General features: G+C 39.3%; 1 long non-coding RNA gene across 1 annotated transcript in view; it reads left to right on the top strand.

Annotated features, from left to right (window-relative positions):
- LOC113950867 overlaps nt 1-9232 on the top strand; it is a 227975-nt gene extending 218743 nt beyond the window's left edge. Inside the window, exon 3 of the long non-coding RNA XR_003528920.1 lies at nt 9144-9232. This is a non-coding gene — a long non-coding RNA (uncharacterized LOC113950867). The remainder of the gene's footprint in view (nt 1-9143) is intronic.
- The last annotated feature ends 17528 nt before the right edge of the window (nt 9233-26760 follow it).

The raw sequence follows: 26760 nt of genomic DNA, 5'->3' as shown, positions 1-26760 counted from the left end.
GTAAGAACTGATTTATACAATGTGATTGCCTGAGACAGCAGAGAATTGGACTTGATGACCCAGTTGATGTCTGTGTTCAAGTAAGGGCAGGAGTCATGATGCTGTAAATATACAAGAATTACCCACCTACTGTCACTTTCTGTTGGCAAATGTTAACTGGGACAGATTTTGACTTCAGTCATTTTCTTTTTGCCTAGCAGTTTTCTTTTTTTTTGCTGGGAATGAAAAGTTTGTTTGAAATGCAAAAACTGTTTGAAAATATCTGTTTTAAAACACAGAATCGGCACTTCCTGGAGGGTATTGACTTAGTATTGAGGTTTTTTGACTTTTCTATGAAAAATTTTCTAAAGCTTTAGAGTGGAAGCTTTCATGTTTGCTGGATTGTGAAGAATTACCTGACTGATGCTACTTCGCAGAGTAGTTACTCCTGTGCTAAATACTATCCGTGTATATGTACTTGCTTGTGTCCTCTGTCTTTGCCTGCCTTTTCTCCAGTCGACCTGGAGAGAAAAATACAAAGGCATAGGTTCAATGTGTGTGGTAGATGAACTGTGCAGTCATTTTTTGCTGGCGAACTGAAGACTGCTGGCCATGTGAGAGAGTTCAAAAGCTGTTGTTTCCCCTTTGGAGCATTGTCTGTGAGAAAATGCACAGCCTCATTATATGGAATCATTAAACAGCAGACAAAGGAAGGTAAAAAGGCTGGAACCGGAGTCTAGGAATTTGGAAAATGTAGTGCTTGCTAAATATGATAAAAATCAAAACTGTTTAGAAGAGGAAGAATAGTTATTTAAAGCACATATATCAGATCCTTGGTGAATAACTGGTAAAGCTCTAATAACTTCTGTTTTAGAAGTGTTTCATTTTTCAGGAAGGACTGTCTTATGAGAGAGTCACTGTAGTATAAGGCTGAAATTCAGGACATCAGGGAGGAGGCTGTGTATATGTTGAAGAGTGTTGCTGATGCTGCAGTGAAGAGACATTTGTAATGACGTAGAAAAGAATCACAGAATGGGTCAGGTTGGAAGGGGTCATCTGGTTCAACCTCCCTGCTCAAGCAGGGTCATCCCAGAGCACATGGCACAGGATTGCATCCAGATGGTTCTGGAATGTCTCCAGTGAGGGAGACTCCACATCCTCTCTGGGCAACCTGTTCCAGTGCTCAGTCACCTGCACAGTAAAGAAGTTCTTCCTCATGTTCAGGGGGAACTTCCTGGGCATCAGTTTCTGCCTGTTACCTCTTGTCCTATTGCTTGGCACAACCAGCAGAGCCTGAATCCATCCTCTTGACACCCTCCCTGCAGATACTGACAGGCATTGATAAGGTCCCCTCTCACTTGTCTCTTCTTGAGGCTGAACAGGCCCAGCTCCCTCAGCCTTTCCTCATAAGAGATGCTCCAGTCTCCAAATCATCTTTGCCCTCTACTGGACCCACTCCAGGATCTCCATCTCTCTCTTGTACTGAGGAGCCCAGAACTGGACACAGCACTCCAGATGTGCCTCACCAGGGCTGAGTAGAGGGGCAGGATCACCTCCCTTGACCTGCTGGTGATGCTCTTCTTATCTCACCCCAGGGCACCACTGGCCTTCTTGGTCACAAGGGCACACAGCTGATAACTTGCAAGGAAGTTACTGATGATATATGACAAGGCTAAACCATGAAACAGATCTTTGCCTGAGGTAAATCAGCATAGCTCTGGGAAAATCAAGAGAGGAATACTAATTTTTGTCACAGCTGGTAGTTTATTTTGTTGAACGTGTATTTTACTTCTTCACTTTACATACAGGATGAGAGTTACTCATCTGTTCATCTCTTTGCACCAGCCAGGATTCCCTCAGTTTGATAATCCTTCATATTTTATAACATCTTAATCACTTCTGATGCAATAGCTTATGATATTGTGGCTATGCAGAGGATTGTGATTTGAAATGAGAAGCAAAGCAGCTGGAACAGAAGAATTCATAGCAGTGATACTGAATTTTTTACCATCTTTCATCTCAGATGCTTCATTACTTTGATGATAGCAATAAAGAATATAGAGCATGGGGAGTGAGGATGCTGTAATGGTGAAATGGCAACCTGTGGTTTGTCAGTCCTCACTCAGAATAACACCTGCTGGCCCATGACATCTCCTGAATGCAAAGGGTATCTGGTTTCTGTATTAAACAGTACAAAGGAATACCCATAAAATATCAGCAGAACTATTACGGAAATAATTGATTTTGAAATATAATGGGGTTATTGCTCTTAAGGCTTTTTCTTTTTTTTTTTTTAAGTATATTCCAAGCAAATGTCTCCAGCTACTGTGGGATAAAAATCTCCTTCCATAAATAATAATAATAATGAATAAAGAAAGTGCTGTTGAAGTCTCTTTACAGGGGAGGACTTTCAAGGCAGGCAGAGAACAGGTCAAAGGGATAAAGCACCTGCTCTCGGACCTTTAAACACAATACAGTTATTTACAGACATTTGTTCCCCTGAGGAAACATTTTAGACCTCAGCTCTCTGATGTCAGTCTAGGTTAGTAACATTTGACCTATTACAAATGTCTGAGCACTTCTATGACTGATGCAACAACAGATGCTTCCTGTTATTGTTAAAATACACAGTGTTGTTTAAAAAAATGGCTACTACACCATACTGAAAACATAGCAGAAAGTTTCATGTTTTACGATGTGATGCTACTAGGACAGACAGAGGATAGTACCTCAGAGCTTTACATAACACAGAAGTGGACATGCCCTAGAACCATGGTTAGGCCCAGGAAGTTATTTAGACAAATAGTTAACTAACCAAGGAATGCTAAGCTCATTTAATAAAAGGCCATTTTAAAACAAAACACTCTAGTTTTTCTACTGCTGCTGTTCCTGCTTGACCCTGTGTCAGGAGAGAGAGGATGGTGACAGATACAGGCACGGTGGTGGCAGCAGCGTGAGCAGCTGCTGTCACCGAGGCGATGGCAGGAGACGGGAGTTTGAGTGTTTCAAATTACAGCATGTAGACTGTTTCCAAAGTGCTTAATCCTCCAGGTCCTTTCAGCTGCTACCAGATTCTCCTGGGGGATTTTGGAAGAGCCGTAACAGTTCAAGGACTTTGCCTGCCTTTAGTGACAGGCAGAACTGTACAACGGAACCTGAAAGTACCTGCTCAGCCCTTTGCACGCAGAGATGACAAGTGTCAGCAGTGCTCACTAGCAGCCTGCTAAGAGTAGTGGTTCTCAACCTAATGTGGTCTCTCTGATCACGTACTTAGCAATCCTAAAATGAAATTTCACTTCAGCTTAATTTCTGCTGCTGTTTTCCATCTTGATAACAGGGGTACAGTAAGTTCTGTGTAAACTGATTATCTGCCCCTCGGGCCGCTCTTTTGTTTGTGCTCTGTAAGCCCTTATGCGAAGCTTTTGTTTGCCACCCATGTTGATTGTATTGTATTGCATCAAAAGGAAATGATCTGCTTCAGCTGAGATGAGGCTCACTTTCAACATGCTTTTATACCATGTCCACACAATGATTACTCTTGATTTCAGGAGAAGAAAATTAAGATATGTGGAGCCAGACACCTTTATGTACAGCTGTCTGAGCATGAGTGTGTAGTCTAATACTTCTTGGTCTTTCAGTGAAAACAGATTGAATTTCTCTTTCTGCTTTTGCCAGGGAAAGAAATTGCAGGGAAAGAAATTATGTCCTGAAGAGCTTTAATTCCTTTGAGTAATCTGAAAAGCAGTATAAATTTCTAGATGATAGATAGCAAAGAGACACCCAAATAACACTGAATCGTTTGAAAAGCTAGACTGCATGATTACATCACACCCCCACGTCCCTACTCAGAAATGAAGCTGAAGGTGGTATATGGTTGAAGAGATAGAACTGACAAAATACATGGTGGCTGAACCCTGGGGGGTTACAAAAACAGAATTGCAGACTGAATGAAGTAAACTTTTTTAAAATTCTTAAATGCACTTCATTTTCATCAGAAATTCCTGTATTTTTTTTCCCTGTCTCTTTGCCTAGCGGCAGGGTGTTCTGACAGCAGCTAAACCTTGGAGGGGTTTTCAATCCCTCCAATAAGAATAATGTAATTTCCTTTATTGATTTGGTTTTTAAATGAAATCATGACAAGTTGTGCACTATATCATCACTTGCTAACAGTGCAGAGCTGGCCAGGGGACTGTCAAGCAGGCTGGGTAGTTTCTTGTGCCTGGGAGCTCAGCAGCCTCACGCTCCAGTGCTGCCCCTTCTGCCAGTTACTTCTGCTGTCTCATAGGGTGAGTGGCAAAGGCAGGCTGTGCTCAGTTCTTCACCAGCTGGTAAACCTGGAGTAACTTCTAGCTCTTAGTCCTTGTACAAACCCTAATCCTGCTCCCCCTGAGGGAAGAATCTGCCTGTCTTTCCATTAGGAGAAATTTATGCCACCGTGTTATTAGCTTTCCTCCTCCCTCGCACTTTATGCTGAAGGGATAATAGAGTTCTGTATTATGAAATCTTCTTCCATTATTTATCAAACCAACCACTTCGTGGCATGACTTTGCTTTTCCTTGTGGTGATTCTTCCAAGCCAAAACTTAATAAATAATTTCTGCACAAATGCTATTGTATCCAGTGCTCTGTATCACTGGAGTGCACTCCTTGTAAAGTGTGTGCTCTGTGTGTGGGCCTGTGAGCCTAACAAGCATATATAAGGTGTGCTTAGGTACGCTAAGAATTTCAAGAATAAATGTAACAAATTGCTATGAATGAGTCATGGAATCATAGAATCAACCAGGTTGGAAAAGACTTCAGAGATCATAAAGTCCAGCCCTTGATCCAACACCACCGTGGTTACCAAGTGCCACATCCAGTCAGAGTCATAAGTGTTCAAAAGTGAACACTTCTGAAATATTTCATATATACAGCTCTCCTATCTAATGAGGTGTGCAGAAATCCCTGTACATGACAGATACTGAATATTCATGTGAAGTAACTTAATCATAATAAGGGCCTGTTCAGTGAACATACTGATATTGTTGAACGCCACTGATTTTGATTTAAGTGAAGTGTCTAGACAGTGGAGGACCTAAATATCTTGATGGATTTGGGATTAGAAATTGAATTGCCAGACTCCTGGATATGTTTAAAAAAAAATAGGTTAAATAATTAGGTCTAAAAAATAATTAGGTCTAAATATAGATAAGTTATTTTCATTTGAACTATGATACTTTTTTTGTAGTTTGCATTAAGAATTTTATATTGAAATGTAAATAATGATATGGATGAGTAGCTGCCTGCAAAATGAAGTAAAATAAAAATCCAGGTTATCTTGAATTCAAGTGTTAAAACACAACTTTTGGACATTGATTGTACAAGCACAGAATCCATAACCCAGACTTAGGACACAGACATATAAACCAGTTTCTACATGAACTTAAATCCTGGTGAAAGAGACACTGCAGAATAAGGCTAGACATATCTGAAGAGCATTTTAAGGCAGCAGGAGTGCAGACCAGTCTATGAGCACCTACTTTGAATGAGCTGAGAGAGGGAGCTGGAATGAAAGTTGACTCTTTGTCATGGAATCAGAGCTGCGGGAGCTTGGATCTGTGCACTTGGAGTGTGTATTTCTGTGCCATCTGCTGAAACTGGGTACCTTTGGTCTGTGTTTTAAAAAAGTGCACTCTTCTTCATAAATTGACTAAAAGTGAAGTTAGTGGAATCATCTTTAATGTACCAGCTCGGTGGCTGGAGCTTTAGTTGAGTAAGTGAAATAGCACCGTGTTCATCTGGAGATAATTCATCCCTCATCCACCACCTGCTGCAGGAGTGTGTGCAGCGACTGATGAAGGCACTTTTTGGTACAGCCATTGTTGCTGTGTCCTTATGGCAAGGCAAATTCAAAAGACCACGAGTGGAAAAACATATCCTGGAGCATTTTGCTAAAGGCATCCCTCCGGACTGAACAAGTCCTGTGCCTCAGTAGCCTCCAGAAGCCTGTTTATGTGCATCCCAAGAAATGGTCATGGGATTGTGGGTTTCCCCAAAAGAGGAAAAATAATGCTGGGGGTGTTGGGACACTACAAGTTTGGGTAATTGGAGAATTTGAAATTCAAACTGGGAGTTGATTGCTGGAGGCCATTCCTTCCAGGATTATGCAGAAGCTAATGTGTTTTTGTTAGGACCTTCAGTTACCCACCTAAATCATGCAACTTTATGCTTCATAACACTTTGGAAAGCTTTAAAAGCCAAAGCTGGTCTTTGAAGTTGAATCTAAAAATCTCAAAGTCCTGGGAAGCCTTTAGAATGAAATGTTAAAGCCTCCAAGTTCAAGGCTTTAAAATAAAAATGCTGTATTGATACCTAGCTAAAGTAAACTTAAAAATTATTGCTCCTCACGACTTTCCTGTATAGCAGAGCTCACCCTTAAAAAGTAAAAGGGTATTTGATTTCTGGTAGCTACTTCAGAATTTTTAGTAGTAAGAAGCAATACGGTCAGTACTTAGTTTTCAAATTAGAATCTCTTCTAAGTTATTAATTGGTATGTTTTCTAATTAATCACTCCATAATTTGTTTTTTTTCAGTCAGGCAACCTCGTAAAAGAGAAGTTTATCAATAGATTACATTTACCAAACCGCAGGAACATTGCAGATTTTTGTATTTAGAGCTAAAGTTCTACTAGTTAATTATTTCTTATTTTCTTTTAACTGATTTTGTCACTTCTCTGGTTCAGAGTAGAAAAATTGACAATGTGAAACCTTACACTGGAATTTGAATTAATTGGAACTTTTCATTTTCAATACTTTTAATTCTAGTAACACAGAAAATATTCCAAATTCAGAGCTTTAGATCTTCTTATCAGAAAGTATATACTTCTCAGTAATAGGTTGTCAGAATTTGAAATCTTTTGTGTGCTGAGGGAATATGCACTGAAAATAATCAACTAAACTGGTTTTGGCCTTGTGAAGCCAGTCTGTCATTGAAATGCATTTCAAAATATGTAGGGATGTTTCACCAGTGTGGCAGACAACATTGTTGGTACTGATATGTTCTGCAATCTCTTTGCTGAGTACTAGCACATATATCCAGATTTCATGCTCTGGAATAAGAATAGCAATCGTTTCTATTCAAAAGAGAAAAGGTGAGGGAAGGATTGAAAGTCAGGGTTAAACCCCTATTTGGCGTAATCAGGGAGCTCAGCTGTGTAATAGTATAATAATGTGTGATATGTGTAATATAATAACTTGTAAAATGTTCCATTCTCTCCTAAATCACTTCTTTCTCTATACTAGAGTGTCATGTCACATCTTCCCTACGTTTACTGGAAGTCTCTTTTCCCCAGTTATTTGTTATTGAAGCTGATCTAACTTCAGAGAAAAGAATTATTCAGAGGCAAAAGGTCCTCATTTTGACATGTTTTCTCTTAGCCTCAAAATCCCCATTTTCTGTTGTTCTGGAAATAAAAATCCCCTGTCATCTGCTGGAAGCAACCACCCAGTGGTGCTCTATGGATGGGTATAATTTACTCTGCTGGCTTGTGCAGAGCACTCTGGTGCTCACAGGCCATGGTGTAACAGGTTTGGTGGTGGTGTTGTTGTGGAGGTCAAGAGCCATCTGGTCCTGTGATTATGATTGTGGGTGCAAGAATATCCTCTGGTCAGATTAAAATGCATTAAAAGGTATTTGTAGTGTAGGGGGAGTCCTTGATAAAGCCAGACCCAAGTTTTCTGAGAGTTCATGTTATGTGCATTTTTTGCTTATCAGGGTGTATTAAGGTCTCCTGATCACAGAGACAGGTGGGATGAGAGAGCAGACCCCCATGAAGAGGTGACACATAAGCAGTACTTTGCATAAGGGACAATATTTGGACAGACATTTGCCTTAAAATAAACCAAACCCAAACAAAACAAAAAAAACAAAACAAAACAAAAAAAAATTTTCTGCACATGTTAAAAAAAGATTTCTGGATTACCCATGACAGAAAAGGAGGAGTTGCTTAAAGGTGGTGGGGGAAGGAAACTATCTCCCAAAATTCACCGCAGGTGGTGTGAGCATCTGCTCTAACGCTGCTGCTCCTACGGCCTTGCCAGGCAACAATGCTTAGAAACCACAGCAGGTCAGTGAGAGCAGCTGCCAGGGGTAAAAACTCCACATCCAAACCGTAACCTAATGCACTCAGAACCATAAAACACTCTGGCACGAATGATAATTCCAGTACATCACTCTGTCGCTGTTGATTTGCCTTCATTGGATGGATGCAGCCAGATTAAATGTGAGAATGAGCAAGGAGAACTACAAGTAATGACCTGCAGAATCTTGCAGCGGTTGAACTCGCTGTACGAGTGCCAGATTTTGATCAAAGCATGTCTTTGTGTGACTGGAGTGTAAGGAAGTTTTTTCAGATGACTTGAACAGAAGGTCTCGTTATTTTTGCTCAAATGTAAATACATGGATTATTTCCTTTAAGAAGAGCAGATTGTTATGTTCATGCTTTTTTGTGTCTGTGTGCTGGAAGATAGAATATTACATAAATATTGGTCAAAGCAAGCCATTTTTGATCTCTGTACTCCCTTGAAATTCTGGGCGCTTGTCATGAAAACAAAACCAGCTGTAAATGTGTTATATTTATTGCTTTGCACAGTTGTGAAGATGACCTCTCCTGAAAACCCCTTCTTGATAAGTAATTAAAAATTGACTCACTCACTCATTCTTTTTGAAAACATCTTTGTAGCTCATTTCCAAATTTAATGAGCCTGACTTCAAACTAATTCAAGATTTAACAGCTACTTCTGAGAATTGTCAACAGCAGCCCTGGATAGACTGTTGGCTCATTCAAGAGGCAGTATAAACTCATTCAGTCTGTGCAAAGCTCTCTGTTCTCTCTGAAGCCACGGCAACACAGGATGTGAGTTTGCAGCTGGACCACACCTCTGGCTGTCATTGCTGTTCCATTGTGTTTAGAACCTGCTGGTTTACACTGATTTTTGAGGTTTCAGCCTTTTGCCTGCTGGTGTATATCCATGTCCATGCCTGTAATTTGCTGGAGAGCTTTCCATGGGATTAGAGCACAGGAGAAAGACAAAAATTAACCACTCTGCTTGTGCCCATCTTGGTAACGTGCAGCTTCTTCCATATTTACAGATAGATAAGGAAGATGCTTCCTACTCTTCCTCTCAGGTTCCCTTAGCTGAAGTGATGTGACATGATGCATAAATTTCAGTGAGAGTGTCTTAAAGAAAAAAGAAACCAAAGAAAACCAGGCAAATGGAAAAGGTAGGGTTTTTTCCTGGTTCAGCAAAACTGATGTTGGGGGGATTTCAGCTTTATTATTGGCCCCTGTTAACATACTGAACTTTACACAGATCAACTCTGAGACTGATACAAGCCTAACCTGATATGCTGATCGGTTCATTGCTTTAAGTGCCTTTGTACCTTCAGCTGAAACACAGCTCATCCAAAAATTAGCTTCTGGTTTTAACAACATGCACTTCCCATCTCTTTGGCTTCCTGCTGTAAGTGTATGTATGGGGAGTCAGATGTGTGAAATGCAAAAACCATTGAGTGTTACAGCATGGGGATAATATTCTTCAGCATCTTAAAACTCAAGATGTCACTTGTCAGCATAGAGAAAGCTCAGTTATGTCATTATCTTCCTCGTTACATAGGCAAGGCTGGCAGGGTAAGCTGGAGAAAGTAGCACAACCTGCTTGCCTCAACATTTTTCCCGTTCCTGGTTACCCACTGCTGGAGGCAGAAGACAGGAGTGGATGGGTTTAGGATCTGATGGAGTATAGTTATTCTAATGTGCTTGTGCTCAGATGATTGCAAATGTGACAGTAAATTGTAATCCTTTTTTCATCTTTGCTTCTGTATAAATTGTGGTTACTAATTTTCCCTTATAGCTCTACACTGAAATTAAATAATAAAGAATGGAGTATATAAATCAGTATATAGAGAGATGAAGGTTGGTACCATTTACTCTAGCTGTCCCATCTTGTTAGTAGGATTGTTGTATTTGAAAATATGAAATAGGCTTGAGTTGGTTCTTTTTAAGTTGAATTTTTTTCCATTATTTTTCTTATTTTCTGCTTAATTTTATATGTGTGGCTCAAATGGTCTAAACTCAGAATAAACTTAGTTGATCAAAAACTAGACATGCAAGGCTGTGTGTGTGTGTGTGCACAATATCATGACTATATTGTGTTTTTTCTGCTGGAGGTCTGGAAGCAAATTCATTTCTGCAAATTCACTGCTTTACTTCCTCTCTGCTGTTTGTGCCTGGTCTGAGGGCCTTTCCTTTAAATTAGACTGGCAGAAACAGAATCTTTGACAGGGTCTATGGAGTCTTTTGTTCTCCTCCTTGTACAAAGTAAACTTTACTTGGGATAGGATTTTAATTTTATTCATTTTAGAGACTAAAATTCTTTTGGTTCTTTCCTTAATAAAAGGAAAGTGTTACAGTGGCGAATGTTGAAAGCATTATAACAGCTAAACCCAGATACTGTGATTCCATAATTTACATAGCAGTAAAATAAGGGTCTCTTCTGCAAAGGCATGTTTGTTTTCCTTGGTACCAGCAGAACAGCCTTTCCTTGTACAGACTTAAACAATTCCACAGTCGCCTTTGTCAAAAAATTACTGTGTTCTTTCTGACTGGAAATAAATGTTTGTCTTAAGTAAATTGTAAAGTGGGTAGCTGCAGGATTTCTTCCAGGCAATTTACTTCCATTATATATAGAAGAATCACATGCTAATTTGTATTTTTTATATAAACATGTAAAGTAGTCTTGCAGCAGTCAGACTCTTTGTTCACAATGTGATTCCCTCTCGCATTAAGACTCTGCTACTGAAAAGCCAGCTGAAGGAAAAAGCTTAGGCAGTGCATGAGGACAGGAGGCTTCAGGGAGCAGAGAAAGCTTCTCCTAATTTTTTCAATAAATGCACTGATTGTCTTTTCTGACAGAAGTGCCAAACGTGTTTCACAGAATACAACTTGCACTTGAGTTCACCTCAGGAAAAAAGAGGTTGTGTGATTTAAAGCTAACAGGGAACTCACTCCATGGGTACAAATGGTCTCTTAGCTGAGGATTGTCATAAGTTTACTTGTTCTGAAAAACCAAACAGGGCTGTTATTTTTTCCTTTCCCCATAATTCCTCGATTGGAGCTTCTTAATTTCGGATTTACAATTGCTTAGAGTAAGCATTTTGGTCTACCTCATAACTCGTTCTCCTTAGCAAAACACTTCAGCCTCATTAAACTGAGACAAGATGCTGCCTTTGGGAGGAAAAATGGGCTCTGTTTTGGCCCAAGACAGTCCAAGAAGGACTTTGTCACATCCTTCAGTCTCCTGCAGGGTTTGTTTGTGTGCTGGATGCTGTGCTGATGAACTTCTTGAGAATGCTTGGGTTCCATGAGTTGTTTGGCAGCCTGTAATCAGGGCAATTGAAAGATTCAAATCATTAATCAGAAGGAAAGAACCCTTCAAAAGAGGTATCTTCAGTGAAAAAGGACTTTTGGGTCATGACTTATTATCTACTTTGTGCCAAGATAATCTGACAAATTAGCACTGAAAGTGTTGGGGATTACTTCAATTTTTACATTTTTTTAAATTCTTTTCAGGAACAAAATGCACTATTTGTTCCATGCTTTGAAAGTACACATATACAGTGTACTCTAGGTGGTAACAAAAAGGTTCTTTGGGCCTTCTCCCCAGTCCAGACCCTCATGGGTTCATTAAAAGGAAATTTCCTAAGTTCAGTTGATACACTGTTTATACAAAATATTCCTCCCAAAATTACATGAATTCCAGCAAGACAATTGAGTATTTATTGTTTCTGCTCTTGAAATCAAGTGGGCTGTTTCTAATCAAGTTTCATGTTGAATCTATTAATTTTATAATTATCTCATCAACAAAATTTTCAATAGGCTGTGATAGAAAGACAGACAATCTACATAGATCAAAGAAAATCATATAAATGACCTTTTTAAACTACAAGCTGGAAAGAAAATAAGCTCTACATTAGTGGCAGAGCCGGTGTCCAAGTATTAAAAAATTTGCCTCATTTTTTATGAGTAATAGGTTTTGATGGGGCTTCATTCTTGTTTTTTAAATAAATGAGTAGAATATTTCCTGGTTTTCCTTATCATCAAGGAGATTTTAGTTTCACTTTGTTTTCATGTATTGTGAGCTATCACTCTTTACAAATAATGAAACAAACGAATTTCTTTTGGTTTTTGGAGCTCTCGTTCCAAGAGTTCTCTTATACTTGGGTGTCCTACTTAAGTCCTCCTAAACCTCAAATTGGAATGAAAATTATCTGAGCTACACCAAGGTGGTGACCAATTCAAGGACCAAAAACCAGACAAGAACCTATGCACCATGTCACTACTGCGTGTTCTGTTCAGTATCTTCTCTTTTTCCTCGACAGAGTATGAAAAAACCTTCTTGAACAGAAGGCAGTATCACAGATCATCTGTTCTTCCTCATTTTTTTCCTTGCAATTCTTCACAGAATTTGAAGAAAACTTATTTCTGAACTAAAAGCAAATTGACTGACCTAAAATGTCAATGCACCTTCCACCAATGGCTTTAAATTATGAAATTATGCAGAGATTTCTCGGTATTTACTCACCCAAATTAGTAAATGCTAGAAATGCCTGCAATATTGCCAGTTCTTGTCCTATTTACTTTCTGTATTTGAAATCCTGTATAACCTTTGCTGAAACCTTTCCGAAAATTGAAGTAATCTGAGTTTAGCTTCATTTCTCTGAGTGTTCGTACAGCATATGTGTTTCCCTCTGCTCTTCCAACCTGGTTCATTTCTCTTTGTCAAAAGTCTGAAGGTATGATCCAAATCCTTTTTGCTCATGCAGGAGTTTACTTTCTGCTCAGCTATTTAATTACAAGACCATTTATGCTATATTTATTCATAAAGAGAAGTAACAACCCAAAACAGACAACTGCTACTTTACAGTGGTGTGGTTATTTTACCAGAGGTACTTCCTCTTTCTCTCCTTTTCCCAGCAGACATGGGCTTAATGAAGAGTGAATAATCCAGGGGTTCTACTCTTTCATCATGAAGTGCTTTTTCGTGAAGTTTGACATTTGCAAACTGGATTCATATTTCCTTATTTCATAAGAAAAGACTCAGGCAATAGTGATCTTAAAGGATCATAAATATATTTATTTTTTACATTAGTTTTGTTCAGATCTTAGATTAAGGTTGTAATCTTTATAAAAATATAGATAATTTAAAATATGATAGGTTTTGTCATTGGTTATATGATCTGATGTTCTCATAAACTGATACGATATTTCAAATTTTCATTGGAAACACTTTTTTTTTTTTTTGTTATTACACTGTGTCCTCAGTTGCCTGTGTATGGTAGTGGAATAAAACAATGAATTTAAATAATGATCTGCTGCCAGAAAAATGAATTATTGTGTCCAGCAGACAACTGCTTAAAGTCCCTATAACATTTTAATATGTCTGAGATGGCAAGGAGAGAACCATGAAACAATACTCATGCCTGGCAAGCTCACTCTTTATCTATCAGACTTCCCTTCTAGTTGTTGCCTTTTGCCCAGAGCAGCTCCTCTTAAGGCCTCTCTGTTTGGGTATTTCTGAAATCCCTTGTATGTGTGAGAAAAAACACTGTTGGCTTCAGATTTTTTTCATTTTATCTTTACTTGTGTGTCTTACTGTTCTGTAAGCAGGGATGTCAAAAACCCCACAGTGCCTGGTAGGTAAACTGAAATATATAAGTGTATTTCCTGTTCCTTGATTATATCTGCAGAGAATAAAACTGTGGAGTATCTGAAATGAATATATTTCTGTTACAGCTACTATACAGAAAGAAAAAAGAAGAAAATAAAAGATAAGAAAAGAATAGAGAGAAGAAGAAAACTAAAAGATGAAAAAAAACCACAAAGAAATGAAAATAAACCAGAAGAAAGGAAAAGAAACAAAAAGAAATGAAAAGAAACTAAAAGAATTGAAAAGAAATGAAAAAGAAAAAAAAAGAAATTAAAAGAAATTAAAAGAAGTTAAAAGAAAACAAAATGAAAAAAATAGGAAACTAAAATTAAAAAATTAAAGAAACCCTCACCCTCTCTCACGTGCAGTTAGTGGACCAATCTTGGCACTCGAAGGACCATAAGAGCTTTCTGTGCTGCCAAATATTTTCTGGAAGGAATCTTCATCTGTCTTGAATTTTGAGAGTCAGATGACCAATTTCAGCGCAGCGCTCCTGCAAGTGAATGACTGTCATTTCAGTCAGGAAAGAAAGTTCTTACCCTCCATCTCTCAAATGTGGTTGGTCTGCCATTCTCGGCACTACATGGAGAGCAAGAACTTTCTGTGCAGGCACCTTTTCTCTGGGAGGAATCTTTGTCTGTATTCAATTTTGGGAATTGTTCTGGCAATTTCAGTGTAGAGGTCTGGAATCCAACAACAGCCCTTTCCCCCAGGAAAGACAGACTGTAACCTTTGGGTTTCAGGTGCAGTTGGTGGGCCGCTCTCAGCACTAAACGGACAACAAGAGTTTTCTGTGCAGGCACCTTTTGCCTGGGAGGAATATTCGTCCATATGGAATTTTGGGAGTTGGACTGGGAATTTCAGCGCAGGGCTTAAAAAAGAGAACAACAGCCCTTTCCCCTAGGAAATAAAGCCTGTAACTTTTGGGTTTTGGGTGCTTTTGGTAGGCCAGCCTGGGCACTCCGTGGGCAGCAAGAGCTTTCTGTGGTGGCACCTTTTGTCTGGGAGGAATCTTTGTCCGTATTCAGTTCTGGGAGTTGGATGGCCAATTTCAGTGCCAGTATTCAAAAGTCGAATGACAGACCTTCCACCCAGGAAAGAAAACCCTTACCCTCTGTCTCTCATTTTCAGTTGATTGGCCACTCTTGGCACTCCACTGTTTCTCAGTTTAATGAGACTGAATTGTTTTGCTAAGTAGGATGAGTTATGAGGAAGACCAGACTCCTCCCTCTAAGAAATTTTTAGTCCGAAATTAAGAGGCTCCATTTGAGGAAGTATGAGAAAGGTAAAAAACAACAGCCTTTTATTAAATGATATATGTATATTGGCAGAACAAAAAAAGAACACAAAAACAGCCAAACAATAATCCTGTACCCAAAAATACCCTTCAAAAAGGGAAACAGTTCAGTACTTTCTGCTTTTTGGCACAATTCTAACCACGGTCAACAGGGGCCGATGTTGGATCTCTGGAGGAGCAGTTCTTTTTTGTAGGTCAATTATGCCTTCCCCCTCCCTCATTCAACATCTTTCTTTTACAGTGAGGCAGGGGAAAGAAAAATTCCCTGCTTGGTTCTTTTTAGAACAAGTCAACCTATGACAATGCCATTTTTCATTTGTGTAATTGCCAAATGGTGAGCTTGATCTCACTGGAATTGATACCACTGCTTAAACATCTTTCAGGACAATTGCTAGAAAATGTTTAAAATTTGGATGAAGTCTGTTTGGTTTTAAAGTGTTGTAAATTGTTCTGTACATACTTTGTGACCTCCAGGTTCTTCATGAAAAATTTTAGGTCCGTGCATTCATTCAGTTTCAAATTTTTCTTTAATGAAAAAATCACTCTATTTTTTAATGTTACTTAAGCTACAGAAGCATGAATCAATGTTTTCTGTTAAGAAGTCTGTGTAAAGCCATTCACACTTCAGATTTGTAAATTTGTGTGAAAATATTGCATTGTGCTACTTTTCCCTCCAATTATTTTCTGAGTTTGTTGGTCTAGATATATGCTTTTCAGAGGAGTACAATTTCCTTCCAAGCTATGTGTTTTTTGCAGTGCCTAAACTAAAAAACCTCCTGTTCTAGCTCAGAGAGAATATTTTATTCAGTAAAAGTGATATATATAAAATGGAGAGAAGGAATAACTCACGCTAAGCCCACAGGATTGTGTGTAACCTGGGGAAGATGTTCAAAGGGTGATTCTCAGGCTCTGCAGATCTTGCTCTGCTTAGTGCATTAGGATGCTGCTGTGTTCATTCCTTCCTTTTAAAAAGGCTGATTTACAAATTGCTGCTCTCTGAAATCAACTTCTTGTTAATGCCACACGTAGATGGAGCTGCTGTTATTTACCCAATATATTGTCTTATAAATAATAATAACAAAATTATATAGAGCTTATGTAGAGATTAGATGTGTTTCCCCACAGCAGTATGAATATTGATTCTGGAAAGCTCTTTCTGCCAGACCAGAAACATGCAATTTTGTTGCAGCCTCAGAGGTAAATACTGGTATTTGAACAGTGCTCAGAAGGTGTAATGAAGTGTTTTAGTGGCTCTGTGCTTCGCTTCTGTAGGTTCAACAATTGCTCTTGAGTTCTGGTCATGAAGCAGAAAACTTCTTTCCCTTCAGAAAATATTCAGTTTTTAAAATGTGGAACCCTACTGCACTGAAGACTTCTGTCATAGGATTCCATTTATATGGGATTCTTTCACATTAAAAAGTTGGAATTATTGTTAAACTTTGACTGATTTAAATTCTGCTGTCTTCAATATCTGTCAAAAAAAAATGGCAGATAACATTACACAGGTGGAATCTGTATTTCCTTAGGAGGAAAAAAATCCCCCCAAAAATTTTCTTCCTCCACCTGGAGGGCACACACAGAGTGGGAAAGCAAAGCAGAAAGAATAAGTGAGTGGGAGGGACATTAATGAAGGGACAGGAATTCCATTACTATATTACACTGAACATATGTAACAGTATTGTTTATATAACTAAATCTGACACGGGAAAATACACCAGACAGCTTGGAAGACAGGTTGTCCTGATTTACAGTGTAAGACCCTGATGTTTTAGGGGTGCTCTTATCCTTCAGCTGAATCCAGTGGGGAATGGAAAAGGGTGGCTCACAGAATAAAGCAGAAAATGGTCAAAGGCAAGAACAGGTTAAATAAAAGGAGAGCAGAAGAGAAGATTCAGTGAGGAGCTGGCCAGAGGGATACAGGCAGAGAGGCTTGTACAAAAGGGCATCTCTGGTGCCTCTGTGACCTTTGGCAGATCATTTATCATTCCCGGGCAGCTTCAGCTGCAGTTGAGGATTTCGGAGCGGGAATTAACTGGTGTGGTGCAAGTCTGTTCCTCTCCTGTTATTGCAAGGCTGAGGCCTGGATTTATCACAGACAGCTTTACATACTCCATTGAGAACAGCTAACTGAGAGCCTTCTGCAGAGCCCTGTGCAATGAACAGGAGGATCTGGATCATGCCTGGATGCTCCTATGTTTCCTGGCTGACTGTTCATACAGCCTATATCTTCTAAGGTATGTAACTTGTGGTGCCTGGGGTGGGATGAGTGTGGGTCTGAAAGCTTTGTACTTTCAGCAAGAAGAGAGAAAATACTGGTGGATTGGAAGAGCTTTGTGTAGCCCTTATTCCCTAATGTAGGATCAGGAACAGAGACACTGGGTTTGAAATACCATGTGCATTGGGGGTTCATCCGTGTGTCAAAGGTGTGTGTTTACAGTGTCATATCTCAGGTACAGGTTCACATCACAGAACGTGGGATCTGAGGGCAATAGATGTCCTGTTCAAGGTTTGTCAGGATGTCAGCAGCTGAAAGACAAAAGTTCTTTTATTTTTCTGATTGAAAGACATGTATATGAAAGAGCTCATACAACCTCTTTGATATTCTCAAGCAACATCTCTGTTCTACACAGAGTAATAATATACCCATATTGAGACCACAACTTGATTCTCAAACCCATTAGGCAAGATGATGTGTATAAGAAAAGAGAGAGTGATCCTAGGCAGATAACAAATACAGGAGAATGATATCAAATAACGTTTCAGAAGTGTTTTAGATAGAAAACTACATCATAATATATTATGCATGTAATATGTAAAAAGCAAAAGCTTTATTCCCCTGAGTCGCAGTGGGAATGTCTTTTGGTGGAGCTCTGGGTGTCATGGTGTCACACTTACTGCTGACCTCCAGCCAGCATCTTAAAAATCAGGCCAAGAGCCATGGTGAACACTATTTTCTGAGAGTAGTTTTTTCTCTTCATATTAAGGGTTTCAAAAAAGAAAGTGTGTACATAAATGCATAGCACCTCTCTTGCTGTTCTCGATTCCTTGAACTCAGTTATTATAAATGTTTTTCAGTCGTTGTGTCTCCAGTTAACTAGGTTTTCCAAAGATTTCCCTGTTCTATTTTTTCAGGAATAAAACCCCACCAAAACACCCACTTTTTGTCAGCTGTGCTCAGCTACTGAGGAACATACAGAAACTTCCATTGCTAATCTTTGTTCAGCATTATTTATTTGTAGCCCCTTCCAAAGCTTTCTGGGGTCATTAATGCTCTGTTTTGTAGCCAAATTGCATTTCAAACCAATGAGCTTTTTGTCTCTGGGTGGATGGAAGATGGTTGCTTTAGTCAGTGTGCTGCTGAAGATGTGGATGCTCTCCTTGAAGCCAGTCTGACCGATAGAGAAGTGGGTTTAATCCTGCTGCTGAGGGCACTCATTAGAATAAAACTACATTTTTTTTCTGAGGGCGTTATTTACATTGTTTATAAAAGTTCACTTGACTGAAACTTTGTTTGCTAGATCCTAAAAAGTGTTGTGCATCCTCACGAGGGTATGATTTGCTGAAATAACTGTTGTGAATACCATTACTGTATTTAAATATTCACCATGAAAACACTTGTGTGGGCATCACGAAAACTTTTTTGTGTACATCAAACTGGTAGGAGAAGCAAAATCATGCATTTGATTTACAGAAAGAAAGAAAAAAAAAAACAAAAGCGGTTCCTGAGGCAATAGTATGAGAATATTTTAACAGCCCTAGACCCTGCAGGGGATTATAACTAGGGAACATAGTCCTTTTTTTTTTTTTTTCCCTTCTCTGATCAGTAGCTGTTCTGCTGCCTTAGGTTTCCCTGGCAGCCAGCCTCCTTTGTGGGTAGCTGGAGGTTGCTCTTCAGCCCTGCTCTGCCTCCCAAAGTCATGCATGCAAAGCACCACAAGAATAAGAGGGGTAAAAGGGCTGGGTGGGTGACAGTGTGTTACAAGGGGAATGTGAACTGTCTGTCTTGATTCTGAAAATACCTCTGTTATGTGCAGCCTTGCCTGTGGTACTCATAAGGCCAATGTGTTGTATGTGTGCTGAACCCATTTTGTGCAAGACAGTTGGATTTCTAACAAACATCTTTTTCCAGAACACATTGTTTCCTGCTGGTTCATGAGCTGAAGGATGCAGTATTTTCAGAGTTAAGTAAAATTTTATTGCTGATGTGTGCGCAGCATACCAGGATTTCTGGAGATAAAGTTATTTGTGTCTCCTACATTTTCTGTAGAAGACATAATATTTAACACTCTCTTCAAAACCATCAGCTAGTACCTTGTGAACCTTCCTTACACAACATTACAGCATGCTTTTTTGAAATAAATCAACCTCTGAAAATGTAGGTAATGCCAGAATTATGGATGTTCGTACCACAGCAGAGAGATTTCCACCTCCACTTTCTCAGTTTGGCAGGAGAAGCGTTCCCTAATTTACTTGGTGTGATGAAAGCTGCCTTCTTCAGTCTTCTGAAACCAGTGTCTGTTAAAGAGCAAAGCATGTTATGGGGCTTGAGACTTGGTGGTGACACGAGCCTGTTGTTTTGGAGTGATTTTCCTTTTATGCAGCTGTAATTATTGTTGTTCAGTGTTTATCTGGTACCAGCATTTCACAAACGTTGTGACAAATGGCAATGGTGAGAGAATACCATTTTGTTCTTCACGAGTCCAGCCTCATGAGCAGCCACACCTTGGGAGGTCTTGCAACCTGATTGATGTTAGGCTGAATAAATATAGATTTGCTGCATCCCAGTAGTGATAAGGGCATCTAAAATCCCTGACAGTTTTAAATTGCACCTCATTTCTACTAGGGATGGAGAATTTAATGAAATTGTTTAGCAGATGAAGCATTATAGAGATCCCTTTAGATAAAATGAATGGCTTTAGCTAATACTGTTCTTCTGAGATGGAAGGGAGCAAGTATATAAAAAACCATCATGTTTAATCTCATCATTTTCCTGTACTAAAGGCTTTCATGAGTTATTAGGTGAAGCTATTTGAATGGAAAACATGTACATAACAGGGGAGTATTTCACTCAAGTATGTTATTTAGTTTCTGAGAGGCACTGTTACTTATGATCCTGACCAAAATGATGGATGCACTCAGATGGGTTAAGCTGAAGCCACTGTTATATGAATCAACTACCAAAATCCAATTGCGTTGGAAATGGGGGAAATGTGTAGAATGTAAGAATTACAGCGTGGTTGAAAATATAAAAATAATCTTATGAGCATGTTTTTCTTTAGCACTGCAAGAGCCTTTTTGGTGTTAGAGAGAAAATAAAACTTCCTTGGGAAGCTGGGAAAACATGACAGAGTACTTGGGTATTTTTTGAAAGCTACAAAATCCACTTTTTGGATTTGGCAAATGTGAAATTTCTGCCACTGTTTTTGCACCAAATCTGGCAAGTCAGTGCATCAGTCTAGCCTGACCTGCAACTATGTCTCCCATCCATGACAAATAGGAGATGGTGACTCGTGGCAGCAGAGGATAAATGTGAGCTGTATGAGAGGATGGTACGAACATGCCCACAGCTGAGCTCAGCATATGTAACTGTGGCAGTGCACACAAACCCTGTCTGCACAGTGATGGATGCAGGTTATTAAAGCAAGCCATTAGTAGGAGCTGCCATGTTTGATTAATTTAATAACAGACTGAGCAAAACATATGGGAGTGTACGTGAAGATACGTCCTTTGACTGAGGCTGTGTGTAGATACTGTGGCTTTGACAGTCTGAAATCTGTTCATACTTTAATTAAAATGATCTGTGGAGCAGGTGAGGAATACATCAGAATGTCTCTTACAGGAGAAACAACACCACAATATATATAAAGCAGATGTGATTCAGTTTCTTTTATTTTCCATTTTTTAGATGGTCTTATACTGATATGAAAATAAAATCTTTATAGGTTTGTATATTCATTTTAACATAATACTTCCCTTCTCCTCCCTTGCCTTTGTAGCACCTGGATTCTTAGAAATAGTAGATAATTTTGCTGTAAGCAATGGAAAGCAAAGTAGGTGGACCCACTGCTGCCTGAATATGCCAGGAGACAAGTGTGTAGAACCATGGTTTATGTAGGATTTAAGATACCAGGAGAATATCTTACCTACCACACCTGACAGGGCCTTTTTTTGGAGATAACTATGTGCTATTTCTTCAGTGCTTCCCCACTACCTTTTTCAGAGTTGTACTGACTCCATGCTGATATTGTTTTGTGAAAACACTTATCCCTTCTCCCAACTCTTCTTCTAGTGAAGTACAAGTTGTATTTCTGTTTTTAAGGCACTTAAGCTTTGCACTTAAACCTCTGTTGCATTTGAGAAGCACAAGATTATTATCTCCTTGTTCAAGCCCTTTCTCCTCTGATCACATCACTAAGTGGGGTAAAAGCTCTTGTTTGGTATAAAAGCTAATTTGTTTCCTTGATGACATCAAGCACCATATTTACAGTGGTTTGATTACTGCATGACATCATTCTAGGACAGCTTAAAACTATATCCAAATGTAGATGTAGGTTGATGTTAGATGTGGGAGGTCAAACGCGAGGAGTGGGTGGTATGCCTGAATTTTTTTGTTATGATTCCATCATCTAAAAGCAGAACATCACCAGCACCTCCTTCCACATTCTTGCCTCTCCAGTGCTTCCTATGATGGACAAGTTTCTTCTTTACACTTCACATTTTCTTTGGAATGACTGATTTTGTATATTTTACCATTAAATTATTCATATTTGCTCGTGGTATAACATATAGTTATATATAACACATACAGGGCCAAAATATAGACTAAACATAACTGACAAAAGACAGAAATGGATGTTGTGATTCAGTTCTGTATTTCTTAGAAGAATCATAGAATGGCTTGGATTGGTGTCCTACTTAGAGCAGCTGGAACCAGTTCCTCACTGTGTGGGTGTAACCCAAACTGTGTATTCTACACCCTCTATGTCATTTCCCAGGAACTGTTAACAACAGACCATTTGCAGCAGCTGCCCAGAGCACACCTGACCCCTCAGGCTATAAGCTGGATGTTCAGAAGCCTGTAAAATAGGGGGATGTTCCTATCCTCACACCAATGACTCAGGTGTGATAACTCCCCTCTGGGGAGTCATGAGCACCTCCACACTCAGCCCGAGGGGTCATGTCTGCTAATGGGCCACCAAGGATTCCAAAAATATCTCAGGACTCACAATCACCCGTTGTGGAACTCCCCGCCCTGGGGAATGTACTGGGCATTCCCACTTGAACCTGAGTGCATATAATCTTGGGACTTCTGGGCCCACTCATGGGATCCATAGGAGGATCAGAACCTCGACTGCACTGTGACCACCACTCTCACCAACAGGTTTTCCCTTTCCTTTTCCTTTGGACTCAGGGGAATGACAGGTTTTCCCTCTCCTTTTCCTTTGGATTCAGGGGGACCACGTGGAGCTCAGCACGGGGGCCAACGAACACCATTCTGTTCATGTCCCAGGGTGCTGGGTTTTGTGGGTTAAAACCAATTGTTTGTCTGTATAATTGTATTTATTATATTATTGTTAGTAAATTGTAACTCTGATTTATAATCTCTTTTGAGCTGGGTTCATTTCTCCCGCTGGTTTACCTTTAAACCAGCACAACTGGAAAGGACTTAAAAGTTCATCTAATTCCAACTCCCCTACCCCCACCTTCCGCTGACCAGGTTGCTTAAAGCAGTATCAACTAATGTGAAGTAGCATCCCTTTTCTGGTTTTATTCTGAGGGAACAGCAGAATATTGTTTCAGAGATTTCCTGTTTATTTTTTATGAAGAAGATCCCATTTTTTCACTTTGTGGCTCTGGGATGTGCGACAAACATAAACAGATTAACCAGAGAAGAACAAAAAAAAGTATTTCTGTGGCCCTGGGAGGATCCAAATTAAAATAGAATTTCAGAAATCTCAGGCAAAAAAAGCTGTACCTGATCCACCTGGGAACTATAGGATTCATAGGGTTTTACATAATTCCTCCTTTTATAGTTTGGTTACCTGGGGTTTTGTGGGAAGAATAGTTTGGATTTACAACTCATAAAAAAGTTATGTGATATTTAAATTTCTTTTTTTAAGGAATGATGTAGAACAGATTGATCTTTGCTGTTTTTCCACTGGAGTCAGTGGAGTTTTACCATGAGGCAAAAGACAAAAACTTTCTTTTAACTCATTGGGATGTTAAACTATCAAACCTTTAAGCTATCAAGTTTAAAGGACCCTTTAAACTATCAAACAAACAAACAAACAAAATATCAAATGTCTAACATTGACAATGAAATGTCCTGAGGGGGAGGAGTGAGGTGAAATAGAAGATCAATAAGCTCTCCTGGCCTACCTTCTCTTGAAAAAATGTTAAAGAAATAATAAGGTAAATTGGCAGGAGAAATGAAACCAAGTATCTAGAAATTAAAGGGTATGTCATGAAAACTCTTCTTACTACTAGCTGTTTATTCAGTTAACTGGATTAGAATCTGAATATCAATTTAAAGACTTAATTGCAAACATCGTAAACTTTATTGCCAATGCCTGGACCTGGGACCAGGTTTAATTTTGGAAGCCTCTTCTGTATCCAGGGACAAACAAGTGGAAGAGGGTGAAGAGCAATAGACTAGGATTTTTGGCATGACCTGAGTGCATGAAAAGTAGCAGAGGCACGTGATTCCAACTCAGAAAAACAGGCAGTTGAAGTCAGCAAAAGCAGTTTCTACCAGTGCTGGCTACAGAAAGATTCAGGTCTGCTCCTCATGGACTGTATGACTGTGACTTCTTAACGTGGGTGGGGTATGCGGGAGAGGAAGTTAAATGCACACAAAAGGCATTGTTCAACATATAATTTAAGAGGTGGAAAGCTATCCAGATGTAGCATTTTAAGGTATACATCATTCCTGAGGGCACTGATAATGTAATGGTAAAATGTTGTATGGAGGTGGCTGGTTGTTTCAACAAATACTTATTAATTAAGGGTAATGCTTGTTGGTGTGAGGGAGTTCCTGCTGTAGAAACATAGAGATAACGAAAAGTTTTTTAGCTGTTGCACAAATAATGAGTCTAGGAAAGACAGGTAGCATTAATAATAGGTACAAAAATAATAACAACCCCTTGGGATAGAAAGAGGAATAGACTAACCCTTCTTGTATTTACATGGAATGTTAGTGACATTCATGTCTTCCAGCCACTCTTTGCTGACAGGGTTTCCAAAGGGATATTAGCAGTATTTTGACAGTAGCTAAGAAGCAGTGTTTAAGTGAAAACTTAAGGGGTGCCTCATTTTTTCCCCTTTTTTCTTTTTTGTAGGCACTAAAACCAGTCTCGGTATAGAAGGAAGGCTTGACACTTTTGTTGTTCTGTTTCTGTGTAAAATAAAGCCATCACTGCATGGAGTGTGTACACAACATAACAAAACAAAGGACCTCTAGAAAAATAAAATCAAGTGATTCGTGAGTAACAGCTCAGTTTTTAAAAACTTTTCAAAATATCTGAGTCAGCCTTGTTTTTGGCTGTCAAATCACTGGCACCAGGAGGTATTAACGATTATATTTATTATGCACTTGCTCTATTTTCTCCAACCGTTTGTTTTGTCACTTCTTTGGCTTTTGTTACATTTTATTTCTTTTGTTGTTTCTTTCCAACTTTATGGCCAACTAAAGCATGAGATTATTTCTGTGGGGATCTAGCACAGATGGTTCAAATCCTGGGCTGAGCACATGGCTGGAAGGCATGTAGAGAGGGCTGACATGAGGAAGTCTCGCTCTCGGGCAACAGAGCATTTGCTAAGCCCCTCCGTGGAAGCTTCTTCCTCCATCTGGCCATATGTAGTCCCAGCCCTTTTCCTCAGTCCTGGGGAGAGACTGAGGACAGGAAGCCGAGCCTCCTCCATGTGTTTTGTCCTTGGATATCCTGCCTCTTTGCTTATGCCAGTACAGTGTGCAAATCTTTCCCACCCTCCTACAAGAGGAATGGCTTGGTTCTGATGAGAAACCACGACTTAATGCAAGGGGAAGGGATGAGGACTGTATTTCTGCATGTTTGACTATCAAATACTCGTGAATAAAGCTGGTAGGACCAACTCTCTTGCAGAGGAAGGTACCTCTGCGTTTAGATACCACCTTTTCTACCACATGCAAGACAAAGTCTGTTCAAGGCTGTAGGGAGAACTTTGCACTGGCCACTTGTGTTTCATAAAAACATATTTTATGATGTGAATCTTAAAAAATCAAATCAAAACACTCACATACCTCAATTTAAAAATCACAAATTCACACTGCTTTTTGTACTGGGGAGGTTGTTTATTTTGCGAAGCAAGCTGCTGAAATGAAGTCCTGTTGAGGAGAGAAGGAGAAATGTTTGCTTTTTTTTTGCTGCAATTTTGCCTGCTGTTCTCAGTTATTATCTGCAAAGTTGTGAAATTCAGTTATATCATTTCAGTCATCTCTTGGCTGAGGGAAATGTGTAACTTGGAGATAGAACAAATTATAAATTTGCTGAAAAGTTAAGTATCAGCCATGTGAAAGTTATGTTTTTACACAATTTCTGCTGGCTTTATTGCAGCTAGAGATACACTCAGTTTTATAGGGCTCCCAGAGAGACTATTATTTCTTTAAATATTAAAACGGAAAACAATGTGAGAAGGTGCTGAAGAGTTTCTAAAAGAGAAAAAAAAGGACCAAGAAGTGGTCTATGTATTTTTTTCCTCTTAGAGACACTGAAATGTTGTTGAAGTCACCAGGCAGTTTGACTTCCACAGACTCATGCAAGAAATGTACCGAACTAGATTGTGAGCAGTAACCCAAGTTTGAACTGAGGAAACACCAAAATTACACTGAAAGCCACCCATTATTTTTCTTGATAAGATCTTTTGAGGAAATATTTTTCCAGTTCTGAACAGTCAAGTTCTTTATTGTAGAAGGGTTTTTTGGAGGACAGAGTAGGTGTAGACTCTTCTGCTGGCTGTGTGGCCGAGCTAGCTATAGCTGCAAAATGCCAATACACGGCACCATCTTTTACCAGTAAGCTGTTTGGAAAGAAAATTATCAGGAAATATTATCTGTCAGGAAAATAAAACAAAGCAAATTGCAGCTATGCATAATACTATAATGCCTCTGAATTTAAATAAGAGATAAAACTCCTCCCTGTTCCTATCCTTGCATTGTTCCCATGCTATTGTTATTACAAGTGCTGGAGCACATGAAGTAAACAGCTATGAGTGTTTTTTTAATATGTAAGTTATATTTGGCAGTCTTATAACTCTTTTCCTGCGTGATGGGTGCTCTTTGCTTCATGTCGTTGAAGCCGTAGCAAAGTGTCTCGGGACAATCTCAGTTTTAGTCTCTTTGTACCATCCCACTTTGTCTCTGTTCCAGTGCAGTAGTGTGCAGCCCCTCAGTTTTTGCTTCTGTTTTAAGCCAGTGGTACCCTGAGCCCCACAAATAGCTGTAACAGCACAGCTGGTGGTGTGGACTGGTAGTTAGTCAAAAACAAGCAGGTGTTTTAGGCCATGAAGCCTTTTTAGCTACCCAGCCTTTCATGGTACAAAACAAGCTGAGGGAATTATCTCATAATTATGGTAATAATTAATATTATCTACAGTTGCATTTAATCCAAAATGAAGTCAATGTCATATATAAAGTCCATTTAAAGGGCATACATAGGTGTTGAGCAACTAAGAGCCTGCTGCTGGCCTCCTATGTCTAGAGGAA

This window comes from Corapipo altera, unplaced genomic scaffold (genome assembly GCF_003945725.1).
Source record: "Corapipo altera isolate COAL_440 unplaced genomic scaffold, ASM394572v1 78, whole genome shotgun sequence".
Taxonomy (NCBI): domain Eukaryota; kingdom Metazoa; phylum Chordata; class Aves; order Passeriformes; family Pipridae; genus Corapipo; species Corapipo altera.
Note: the sequence above shows the minus strand (reverse complement) of the source record. Positions and strands in the feature narration are given on the sequence as shown.